Source organism: Pseudopodoces humilis, chromosome 18 (assembly GCF_049639895.1).
Source record: "Pseudopodoces humilis isolate 2021_Gansu_Grassland_sample_001 chromosome 18, ASM4963989v1, whole genome shotgun sequence".
Lineage (NCBI taxonomy): Eukaryota > Metazoa > Chordata > Aves > Passeriformes > Paridae > Pseudopodoces > Pseudopodoces humilis.
The window spans coordinates 13,157,676-13,169,962 of record NC_142217.1 but is presented as its reverse complement, the minus strand read 5'-3'; the positions used below and the strand labels follow the sequence as shown (position 1 = coordinate 13,169,962).

At 47.1% G+C, this 12,287-nt stretch overlaps 1 protein-coding gene across 2 annotated transcripts in view; it reads right to left on the bottom strand.

Moving 5' to 3' along the window:
• The window catches only part of ELFN1 (extracellular leucine rich repeat and fibronectin type III domain containing 1), a 102,025-nt gene that overhangs the window by 42,654 nt on the left and 47,084 nt on the right, over positions 1 to 12,287 (bottom strand). For both annotated transcript variants that reach the window (XM_088064071.1, XM_088064070.1), the window contains exon 3: positions 2,558 to 2,692. The gene's annotated coding sequence lies outside the window, so the exon portion shown is untranslated. The remainder of the gene's footprint in view (positions 1 to 2,557; positions 2,693 to 12,287) is intronic.

Here is a 12,287-nt window from a genome sequence, read left to right as displayed (position 1 = left end):
GCAGATTTCACGGACATGGCACGGCTGTCCTCTGCCAGCAAAATTACAAGGCTGAAATCCTGGAGCTGGATGGGGCCAAACCGTTCACAGCAAACAATTTAATTGATGAATGAAGTGAATTGCCCAGGAGATGGGTTTTAGTCATCTGCTCACTGCATGAAGCTGCTTGGAGAAGGGTTTGCACACTCGGGTGTCACCGGGGATGGGCTGGCTGGGGCTCCCCGTGGTGGGAACCCTCACCAGAGCCCTCTGGGCACCTCCTCCCTGGCAGAGCAGCTCAGTGCTGTGAGCCTGGCTACCTCCAGGCTTGCCAATCCAAGGTACTTACAGTTGTCACTGCTCCTAAGCCTTTGTGGCTGGAGCAGTGATGGGATCACACAGAAGATCTCATCACTCAGTGCTGGAAACGGAGCCAGCACAATGCAAGGAAGAACAGCACCAATCTAAGCAGCAAAAACTGCTTTTTTCCTGCAAGAAATTCCACAGCAGTCTCAGAGGTCTCTCCTCTCTAGCTCCCTGACCTCCTGCACAAGGCTACCTCCACAAGTTCCTTTCATTTGGTCTAATAAAGTAAATTAGTTCTCCAGCTCTTCCAAGGAGAATAGGCATAAAAATGTACATTGAGATGAATGCTTACAGCCCTTGAAAATACCTCTTGCTTGTGAAGAAGCTTCTGAGGAATGAATAGAAGGGACAATGGTTACCAAAAAAGAAGGAAATATTGTTCATGCTGCCTAGGCAGCATTTGACCCAGCCCTTGCAAAGGCTGGGGAGAAAAAGGAGGACGAAGGCAGGGAGCTGAGACACTAATGGCAATCACTGCTCTGTTGGGAGCAATATCTCGCAGTGTCCATGGAGATCAACCACAAATTATTCAGCCTAATAGTTCTCAAAACAAACTCTTATTCTGCTCCTTTGTGGCAGGCATGAAGCTTTCTCTGCAAGGCCCATTTTACATCTTAGGTAACTCAGTGCTGGATGGTGTAACGCTCCATTGTGAAATCCCTGCAGGAGCCTTTGATTCCAGCATCTTCCAGACGAGATGCAGGGCTTATCAGCTCAAATAACACTACTGTCTTTTATCCTTTGTGTCCCAAGCCTGCTGTTTTGGCACTTATATTTGTAATTCATTGCCTGGCTCTGGGTCTGGATCCATCTGGACAGGCAAACTGTCTATCTGTCTGCATTGCTGAGATATTTGTGTCTGCCCCAAGGGACCTGAGCACCTAAGCTCTGATTATCTTCATTGATGCTTAGGTTCTAATTGGTTAAAAGTCATTTTGGAATGGTGGTCTTAAGGGCTGTAGGCTTGTAGATGCTTTCAAAATTACTTCCCTCAGGCCAGGATGTCCATCTTTCCCTGGGACTGCATCCCTGGTCTGGTCTGGCTTCCAGAGATGCCTGTGCCCCTCCAGCTCTGTTGTCCCTCCCTTCCAGATCAGTTCCAGCCCACAGATCTGCCTGCCTTTCACCAGCACTGCATTTTCTTCAAAAAAGGACAAGTGAGGTGGAAGAAGAAAAGGTGAAAACATGATAATAGCTGTGGGAAAAGGCCGCTGCTAAAGATTTGACAATGCTGGAAATAGAGGCTCAGAGAAAAGTTTTTCTCCAAAAATTATTCTTTTCAATCTCAACAGCACACTGAAGAGAAGTTAAGGCATACTTTTTAGCACCTTTTGTACTCAAATTCAAAATTCACCTGTCTAACCAAGCAATAACAGAAATAATCTTTTTTTTATCCAGCTGCACATTTTTTCTACAGAAATTTGTTTCCATTAAGCTATTCCCTTTTGTCCTCTTAGAAAGCATATTTTAAATAATAACAGTGTAAAATAAAAAATTACACACTACCCAAAAAAACCTCAACCCTGTCAACCGTGCACTTTTATACAAAAGTTATCTCCTTCTTTCAATGGATTGATGAAAACCCTTTTCATAATGTCAAGGTGGAGATGAGGAAGAGGGAGAAAATTTCAAAGTGCCCAGCAGAGATAGTCATTTGAACAGGGAACATGGGGCAAAATCTGGTCTTAGAAAACTGAGCTACAGCTCCAACATGAACCCAATGTTCTTTTTCTGCTTTTAAAACAGAATTTTGTAGAAGTTGGGGTGGAGGCACTTCTCTTCTTCAGGGGAGAAAGAATGTGCTTTTTCTATATTCCCTAAATCTCAAAAGAAGAATGTGAATTCAGCCTTCAAAAAAAAAAAATTAAATATGCAACCATGATAACTTTCACTGCTACCACGCTTTCAGGAGCACAGCAGCCACTGCTCAGCTGCTCAGGGATTCCCCAGGAAGGTCAGCACGCGGAGAAAAGTCCCACCAGGACCCACCCCATGATCAGCAATGTGAGAAACACAACCCTGGCTCGCTGTCAGTGTCTGCATCACACTCTTTCCTACTGGGAACGAATGCCATGAGGCTCCCCTTCACCAGCCACTCCCAGGGAGGATTTCCCAGCCCTGGAGCCCTCTCCAGAAAGATGTGCTCCATCCCTGCTGGCTCTCTCCCACAGGCAGCTGTCTCACCCCGGAGATGCCACGGTCCAGCCCTCACCTCTGAGCCTGTGTGCTGCTGCTGGCTCCAGGCACAGCCCTGGATGTCTCCTAGCTGCTGTCCTCAGGGGCTGGGAGGCACGCTGGACACGGCATTCGGGATCCCACGAGGTGCTCACCAAGCCCAGTTTTTAAACTGCAAGGATAAAAGAGAAAGCATAAGAGGGAGTTTCAACAAAGGGGATAAAAGATTGATTGATGGCTTGATTAATACCAAGCCATTCCAGGGACAGAACAGCTGCTTAAGCCATGGATCAAACACAGAGACAACAGTGACCAGAGGTGAGGGGGAAGAAGACCACAGGGAGGTCCAAATGAGAGCAGCTGCTCAACAGAGTAACTAAAAGGGAAAAGAAATCCACTTGCCAGTGAATTTGGGACTGTGAGAAATTCTGGAAGGGGACCTGAGACTGAAGTAAAAAGAATGGGACAAATGCCAGACAAGGATGGAAAAAGATGCAAGGAAGATGGGTAGCTCTGGGTCTGCCCAGAGCAGATGGTACAAAACATCAAGGCAGAGCTCCTGGAGGAGTGAGGAGCCACTGCCACCACCAGCACCAGCCACCCAGCATGTGCAGGTTTTAGTAAGTTTAATAATCTTTGTTACACCTGAAGATTGGTCCCATAAATGTCTTTTTAAATCTTAAGTGTGATTTTATTGCTCTTAGTGGTCAGTTCCCACACCTTCATTGTTTTTCTATGACTTTTGGATGCCTGGCTGGCCAGGGCTCCCTCTGCTTCCCACTGCTGTCAGTTCCTGCTCACCTGTGATGCCAGACAACCAGTACAGCAAGAAGTGACACTGAGTGTAACAGTACTCATCTTTGTGATATTCAATGTCTTGTTTTATTATCATCTACACAGTAACAATAATAGCAATATTAGTGACAACCATTTTGTTACTCCTCCCGTTAGTAATATTCAGACATGACCTAAGAGGTATTTCAGAAAGACAACACAAATCCAGTGCAAGATCCAGGAGAATGGGGCAGTTAATTAAATGTCAGAGTGATGGACAGAGCTGGGACAAGCCTGGAACAATATCAGAGAGCTGGACAACCTCTGACAAGCACAGGGAGATGGATGGATCTGGGACACGTCCCAGACCTCTCCCCCAGCAGATGCAGAACCCTCCTACCCACACACATCTTTAAACACAACATTGCTCCCTCTGTGGCACTGCTTCATTGACTTATGCAGGTGAGGAAATCTGCTGGGGAAAGCTGCCTTCCAAGCCATGTCACTGATCACAGCCTGATCTAGTTACATTTTTATACCTCCAATTGGTGCAAAGGAAATAAAGAGCCCCATTGAAAATGACAGTGTCTTAGAAGTGTGTTTTACCAGCCTATGTGTGAACTCACAGCAGGCAGGGGCTTATTTTGCAAAAGATTTCTTTTCCTTTTTCCAAACTAGACATTCATAAGAGAGGCAGGTGATGGCCAGGGAATATGGAGAGAGAATGGCAGCCGGAGGGTGCTCCAAAACTCCAAGAATATTAGAGAACAAAAGGAAGCCTGTGACAGATACCAGGCAATCTGTAAGTCATCAGGAAGAGTGCAGAGCATAATAGACTAATCAATCAGGCAGACAAGGGTGAAGTGTCACGGGGAGGCAATAGGTAGTTGGAGGTCAGTTATGAAATATAATCTCTAAATTGGAAGGAGAAGGGCAGTAGCACAAGAACAATGCCAGGGGTTTGAATGCAGGTAGGTGAACGTTGGATTGGTGATTTCCAGGAGAGTGAATGTTGGATGGGAATATTATGGGGGTAAGGGAAAATAACCTGGTATTTTAGAGACAGGCACATATTCTGTGAAGTGAAAGGCTGAGCTGGCAAGACTTTAAAGTGTTGTTCCATTTCAGAAAATGCTGCTGGAAGACAGACGGTGGGGCTCCCTGGTGCTTGTTCCTCTGGGTTTCCAGACAAAGTTTGTCAGGTTAGAAGCAAAACAAACAAAAAAAAAAGTGATGCTTTTCCTAAGCGTAAGTCCTGCAAATAACAGCTGGGATCTGAAAGCCAAGCCAGACCCTTTCTAGCTGGTGCTGTCTCATCAGCATGCGTAATCTCTAATCTAGTTAGCTGAGATGCAGGGAAGTTGCTCACTGCTATGCATAAGATGGGGATTCTGCAGGTGAATTTAATTACTCCTTCCACAGAGAAAGTGGGAGTCAATAAGGCACCACTCACCCTCCATTAGCTAACTGGGCTGCACAGGCCCAACAAGAAACCAGGCAGCATCATTTACTGCTCTTTCTAAGCTAAGCAGGAATAGCCCTGTTACACCCAAAGAAAAGCTTGACTTCACGTGAAGTAATTTCTACCAACGCTTTTCTGACCTTAACTGCATATTACAAAGATGTCACAACAGTCCTTCTAAGAACAGTTAGACCCAAGCAATTAGAGCTGAATGAACAATTCCTAATGAATAATCGTTTGGCAAACTTCATTTTATGCTCACAAAACATTCACACACAGATTGCAAAGTCCTCACATTTCTTTGTCAATGGATATAACTTGCTGGTTTTTTCCACTGAGCAAATAGCAACGTAACAGTTCATTGAAAAATCTACATTCAAGTACAGTCTGCGTGGCTGGGTTATGCCAGACACGTGCTGCTGCTCCTCCAGTCCTTCCATTGGGTGAGGGATCAGAGCAGCTCCAAGAAATGCAAATCAGACTGTTACCTCTCTTGTTTGAAATTCCCTTTTGCCAGAGCTGTCAGTGCTGGAGCACGTGGACTGGACTGAGCCATGGACATGGGCAATGTGGGAAGGGAGCCAGCTGTGGTCCTTCTGGAACTGATGGAGAGGGCCAGATATTGTCAAAGCCACTGGAGAGGGAGGCACCAAACACACTGGAGAACCTGGAGACCTTAAGATAATGACCCTGACTCCCTTAAACCCTTAAAACCACCTACTTAAATCTCCATGCCCAGTGCTGGCCAGGGCTGTGGAGAAAGGGACACAGGTGAGCAGCCCTGGAGGTGGAAGCACTGGTGAGGCTGGACCAAGGCTGGCAGCAATGGTGGCTGAAGGAGCTGAGAACAACGTGTGCTGTAACACCCAGGGGGATAAGGGAGTGTGGGACAATAAATCAGGCTCTCCAGGCAGAGCACATTAGGAGATCAATGGGACAGACATTAGACCAAAGGAGCAAACTCCAGAAAGGCAGGAGCAATTCTTTCCCTTCTCCTTCTCCCTTTTTTCTTCCCATTAAATACCATCCTCACTGTTCTTAAATGAACAGCAAAGACAGTGGCTCCACGTGCCATTAGCAATGGGTTTGTGAAAGGGAAAACAACTGGCTCCTTGCAGGATTTGATAAAAGGCTCTCCAAGTTCTGAGTGATTTACAGCTGGAGAAAACAAACATGGACTGATACAAATGCAGAGAGAGGCAGAGCCGGCAACAACATCCAGGTACACTCAATTACCAATTCATCAGCCCAAGTGAACTTGAAGGGCTTTTCAAACTCTACATGGCTCTAAATTAAAGGAAATATTTAGATGGATAAGGTTCTGCAGTGGGGGAGAAGAAGACTAATTTGCTGATCTCCAGCTCAGGAGCCCTGGCCTTTCATGGCCAAAGGGCCACAGGAAAGGGGTGCAGGTGGCAGCTCCCACTCCCCACATGGGACCAGGGAATGGGCCAAACATCAGGATGATGTTCACACACTGTTGCAAAGCTGTCAGCTCACAGCTCTCTCTCTCTCCTCGCCGTGCCAGTCCCCAAACAGACTTCTTTTCCCCATCTCTAGTAAAAACTTTGCTTTTATCTGCCCTGGAGGTACTCATGGCAAAGCTGTGAAAATAACCAATTTTTTGGTTCATGGGCTGAACTAAACAAATAAAAAGAGGGGAAAAAAAAAAATGACTGCACAGTGATCCTGAATTGGAATTGTCCAGGCTCTCCACAGAAAAATAGATATAAATAAATATCTATATATATATATAGATATAAAAGATATATATCTATACTCAAACAATGGTTTAATTCAATCTGAAACTAACTCATGGGGAATGTCATTTTTCCCTCCATTCCCTGCCCAGAAACCCATTTTTTCATGAGAAAAGATGATTTCCAGCTCCATGCTCCAGCAGCACTGACACAGCCACAGCATTTGATATCTTCCCCTGTTCCATGAAGCTCCTCCGTGCTGGGGCATGGAAACCTTCAGGGCTATTCTGATACAAACTCTGAGGCAGCTGGGGGTAGGAACAGAGGGAGTCTGGCTGCTGAGAGACTGCAGGGAACTCTTTCTTAGTTGTTCATGCAGAAACTGTTTTGATTTCAGTGTCTAATTGACATCTTGGGGAAATCTTTGCAGAAGACAGTGCATCCTCCCCAGACCCCACCTGTGTGTGCTCAGTTGAGGGGCCCCATGCTGCCAGTGCTGACAGATCCCCAAGGCTGTGGGGCTGTCCCTGTTCTGCTGCTCCACATTCTCATCCCACAGGTTTGGAGAGCTGAACCAGCATGAGAGCCCTGGGGCAGTTAGAAGGGTGGGTGCTGAGCTCCACTGCTGCTCAAATTTTTGGCAGAGAAGAGACTTTGGAGAGTTCTGTGCCGTGATGTCTGCTCATCAGCAAGGAGAGCTGTGTCAGCCTCCGGTCTCCCTCAGGGCTAGGGACTGCCTGCATCCCTCTGGAAGCTGCCAGCATCATCCCTCCTCCTGCCACAAGCAGCATCAAGCCCTGAATTTTCCACTGGATATCAGCCCTCCTCTTTCCTCTGGCCTCCTCCAAAGACAGCAGCCATCGCTCACACATGCAGCTCCAAGGCTGGCTCTGAACTATTTAAAAGCACAGCAGGTATTTTAATTATTCACGTCAAGCGCGCCTTGCTTGCTAACGACTCTCTGAAGCTGTCACAGCTGCATGGGGTGCAGCAGAGCCCTGCCAGCAGCTTCCCATGGCCTGGCCTTGGGGCAAAGCCTGGCTCTGCAAAACAACCATGATCCAACCATGCTGTCACTGGGGGCAGAGGTGGCACGGGGACACTTGGCTGGATTTGTTCGGTCCCACGGGCACTTCCCCACCCAGCCCACTGTCCAGCCTCCTGCCTGGCACCTTGCATCCTCCAGGCCAGGGGTATCAGCCAAATGCTTTGCTATAACTGTGAGCTGCTGTGCCCCACACTGACAGATTAGCTCTTGTCATATTTTAAGGGTGCTGGAATTACCCAAAATGCGAGGAAACAGAGGGGTACTTATACAGCACAGCTGGGCAGCTTCAAATGAAGGCACTGGAGGGGATGACACACTTCCTTGCTGCCTTGAGCTGCTCCCAGGGTTTGATGCAAGGAGCTGCTTTGGAAAACAAGCCCTTGCTACCCCGCAGCAATGTCTTCATTTGCTTCTTCCTTCCCAGTACCATCAAAAATACTTGCTGCAATAGCATTGCTGTTATTAGAAACATTAGGAAAAGGTTCTTTACCCAGAGGGTGTTTGGGCACTGGAACAGGCTTCCCAGGGAAGTGCTTGCAGCACCAAGCCTAGCAGAGTTCAAGAAAAGTTTGCACTACTCTCAGGTGCCTGGTGTGGTTTTTGGGGTTGGTTGTCTTGTGCAGGGCCAGGTGCTGGACTCAATGACCCCTCTGGACCCCTTCCAACTCAGGATATTCTATGATTCTGTGATTCTGACCCACATCCCTCCTTGGCAGAACAAGCTCAGCTCTCTCTCGAGGTGAAATATGTGCAGAGAGAAGGAGGGTGTCCCACCCATGGCTGGGAGGAAGATAGCTTGTGCTGAAGGGAGCCAGCTTCACCCCAGGCTCACAGAGGCTTTTCTCAGCTCTAGAGTGCAGGTGAGGGGCACAGACAGGCACCCCACCTGCAGAAGCATCAGGGCTGTGAGTTCTTTCATTTTTACCCCACTGAGTCTCAATCAAAGGTGAGCTTCCTTTAGGGACCTCAGGATTTCTATCTGATGTGTTTTCCTGGAGGCTCCTCTCAGTTATTTCTCTTATTTCTGGTAATTAGGCGGCTCATCCTCCCTGCCTTTCCTCACCATTACCTCAAGGTAAATTTGGAGGATTTCCAAGGGCTTTCCCCCACTTCAAGATGGGCAAGAGCCTCATCATGGTAACCCTGAGCTCCAGGGCTCTTCTCTAGCAGCAACTCCCCGTGGGCAAAGCCCGAGAGCAGAGAGACCCCCACAGAAGCACATCCCCTGCTTGAAGAGCCAGGCTCTTCAAGCCTCCTGGACCATCAGAGCCAGCCCCTCTCTTTTTAACCTGCATGTTTTTAAACACTAATTTCCACCACATGCCCAATTCGAAGCTCTAATAATGAACAACTGCTTTCTTCCTTTCCTTCTGATTTCATATTCATGAGTCAGGGTTTCCTGGCACTAAACGTAAATGCTAAACGGAAATCGCTGCACAGTGACACGTCTGTGTAGCTTCACTGTCCATTTATTTGCCTTTTCAAAGAGCTGCTGTGTTAAGCAAACATCTCTGCCTGGATCCTATCTGGAGGAGTTTGTCTGGTACGGCATGGTGCCTGCCGGGGTGGGGGAAGCGACTCGGTGTGATGGTGTCTCGCAGCTCTCTTTTTGCTCCAGGGTACTTCTTGTACAATAGTTTGAGCTCGGTGAATAGCTCAACCTTTTCTGGAATATTTTGCTTGAATCTTGGCAGGATGTGTTCAGCTCTGACACAGCGAGGGATGAAGCAGGGAACTCCCTGGGAGAAACACATCCGTTGCTCCAGCTTGGACTCCACTGAGGGCTCCTGCAGGCAGCAGTGGGCAGATGTCTTGGCAGGGGAAGCAAAGAGGCACCTGTAACATCACTGGGCAATTTATTTTTTCTGGCAGCTAGAAAATTCACATACACATGCAAACAACAGAAAACAAATAAACAAACTGACAACAAAACAAAACAAAAAAAGCCCCAAACATTTCAGGCTTCATCCAAACTTCCTGCTGTCTTCCAAAAGAGAGAGACAAAAGACATCTTGAAAAAAGGAATGTTTTCCATTAACCATATTGGTCAATATGTTTTCCAAGTATTTCCCTTGAAGACTGCACTTCTATGTTGAATTGACCTTTTAAAACAGCACAGGCAAAAAATAATCTAAAAGTGAAAGTCAAAGGAATTAAATCTTCACATATTTCAAGGCGAGCTGAGGTGCTTTACTCTGCAGAGATGCCAAAGCTGTGTAGTTTCCAAACCTTTTATCCTCTTTGGTGTGGAAGCTTTAGGATCACAGATTGGCACCCTGAAGTCTCCTCTCCACCGTTTCACCCTGCCCATGGAGTAACACATCTGCCCACCTCTGCCAGGGAACCCTTTGTCCCCTTGGAAACATCATCATCCTCACCTGTCTGCTCTGCAGTCAATGGCAACAGGAACCACTGTGCTGGGAGCAAGGACAACCACGTAGGGCTGCAGCTGGGCTGTGCTGGCCCCTGCTCCTTGGTCTCTTAAGCTGAAGGTGGCTTTGCTCCCAGTGGTGGGCTGGAATGGGGAGCAGCCAATATCCAAGAGCCCTGGATTGCTCTGCCAGCTTTGCTCCTGCACTGGTCACCTCCATGGGGCAAGGTGGCCAGTGAGGAACTGCAGTGATGGACTGGGGACTGGCAGCTCCAGCTCTTTGGTTGTCCAGTGCTGGAGGCTTTCCCTCCTCTCAGCTGCCTCCACCATGGTTTCCTTCTCCAGGGCTCTGTGGATGCTCCTTATCATCTCGGTGCTCTGTTGCCTTCTGCAGTCATCTGCTGCCTTTCCCTGTTGCCTTTCCCCAAATAGTTTAGCAAATGAGCTCATAGGAAGGCAAGAGAGAAGATGAGAGATGAATTTCAGACCACGAGAAATGAACTCACAAATGAGAGTGTCTGCAAGCACCATCTGAGGAGCTGTGCTCCGGCTCATGGAGAACATCATGTGTGGCATGTGTTCAATCAAAGTAATCAATGGGGACCACATTTTGAATATTATCTACATGCAACAGACTCCTTGGGAGGAAATTATGCAGCAATATTTAATGCTGGCAATGGTTCAGCAAGTAAAAGAAAAAAATATTCCTCAAAACACCATCAACTTCTCATGGATAACTCCCAGATGGGACTGAGGGTGAAAAAACCTTTCATTAAAAAGCTATTCAGTTATGGTAAAACTGCCATATGTGGCTCGCTGAGATTCTGATTGTCAGTGACTTCAGCTTGAAAGCTGCTGTGAAATCAGAACACTACTTCCCATTTGAACAGGGGGGTGGAAATCGGTCCTTAGGGACCTGAAAGCACAGCTCGATCTCGCGCAGCTGAAGGTGTCTTACAGCTGGATGTCTAGGTTAAGGTAATTGTCTAGACTTCTTTTATCATCAGTGAACAGAGAGACGTGCACCAGCCCCCAGAGAGTGATTCATTCTTCCTGTCTTAAACATCTATTTTTGGATGGGATGAATTACACTCTGGAGGTGTTCAACTTTCTCCACTGACTGTGGAGTCTGGATGATGAACTTGGCCTAGACACCTCACCTTTCTCGTGCTGAAACAGGGAGTGCTCCACCAGAGAACACAACTCAAGTTGTGCCAATGATGGTGGTAGGTTGGGAGCACTTGGCCAACACCTAGAGTGAACACACACAAGAGAAGAAGTTCCCTCAGCAGACAGGAGGTGGAGGAGGGGAAATCACCACAAGCACACCCTGGAGTGATCTCAGTGTTTAAAGAAGACCTGAGGACACGCTGGTGCCTGAAAATCTCCTCTAGTTCTTTTATGTCATGCAAAAGATACAGATTGCTTCCAATTGCTTTCTAAGTGTGACCTGAAAGTTGTCATTTTGCAGTCCTAGGAGAAAAGCAGGGACCAGTCTCTCGACTGAGTGCAGCCTTCCTAGAAGACAAAGCCTTTTACTGAGCTTGGGTTTTCCTGAGATTAGCAATTCCAAACTTCTACAAATGACCAATTTATTTCTGAGACATCACCTGTATTCTTCTACCCATCATCCCAGCCTTGAACAGCCATGTCTTGCAATTTTGAGGGTTTGGCTACAACCTTGAGAGCTATTTTGCAGACAGAAGGTTTAGTGTCTCTGTTTTGCCATAGTCCAGGGTCGATGAAAATAATCCACACTGCACAAATAGCCTTATTCTGTTCTAGGAGGCTTCTTGCTAAAAGTCTTCCATAAATAAATGAGATTATTACCTTCCATGACTTCAGTGGGAGCCAGTTTTAGTCCTCCCAGAAGACCAAGTTCTTAGTGCCAGCTCAGGTTTTAGTTCTTAGAGCCATCTAAGCCACCTCTTAGAGCCATCTAAGCCACCTCTTAGAGCCACCTTGCCAAAACCTCTCCAGATTCCATTCCTGCTATAAAATGTGGTTATCTGTGCAAAACCCAGGACTCAGGATTCAGAAACTCTACAGGAAAACCAGACATTGCCATTTCAAAGATCAACATGAGAGAATCAAATAGGGAACTAAATGGCAGGAGAAGTCCCCAGAGGAAGGCCAGACTGCTGTCCACATACAGCTTTCCAAAGGAAGTGTTTGCAACTGGTTCTGAGCGGGGCACACTAATTGCAAAAACTCTGTCAGGACCCTTCTCCAAAGCCAACAAATGTGGAGGAAGAGTGGGGATAAAATTAATGAGGCAAAGAATTGTGAGTGCTAATTCAGGAGAGAGATTTGTGCTCTTTCCTGGGGTGTGCTACTGCCAGGAACAGGATGCAGCTGATGACAAAAAGCCCATGGCTGGAAGCCAAAGGGTTCCTTGGGGGCCAGGGAAAT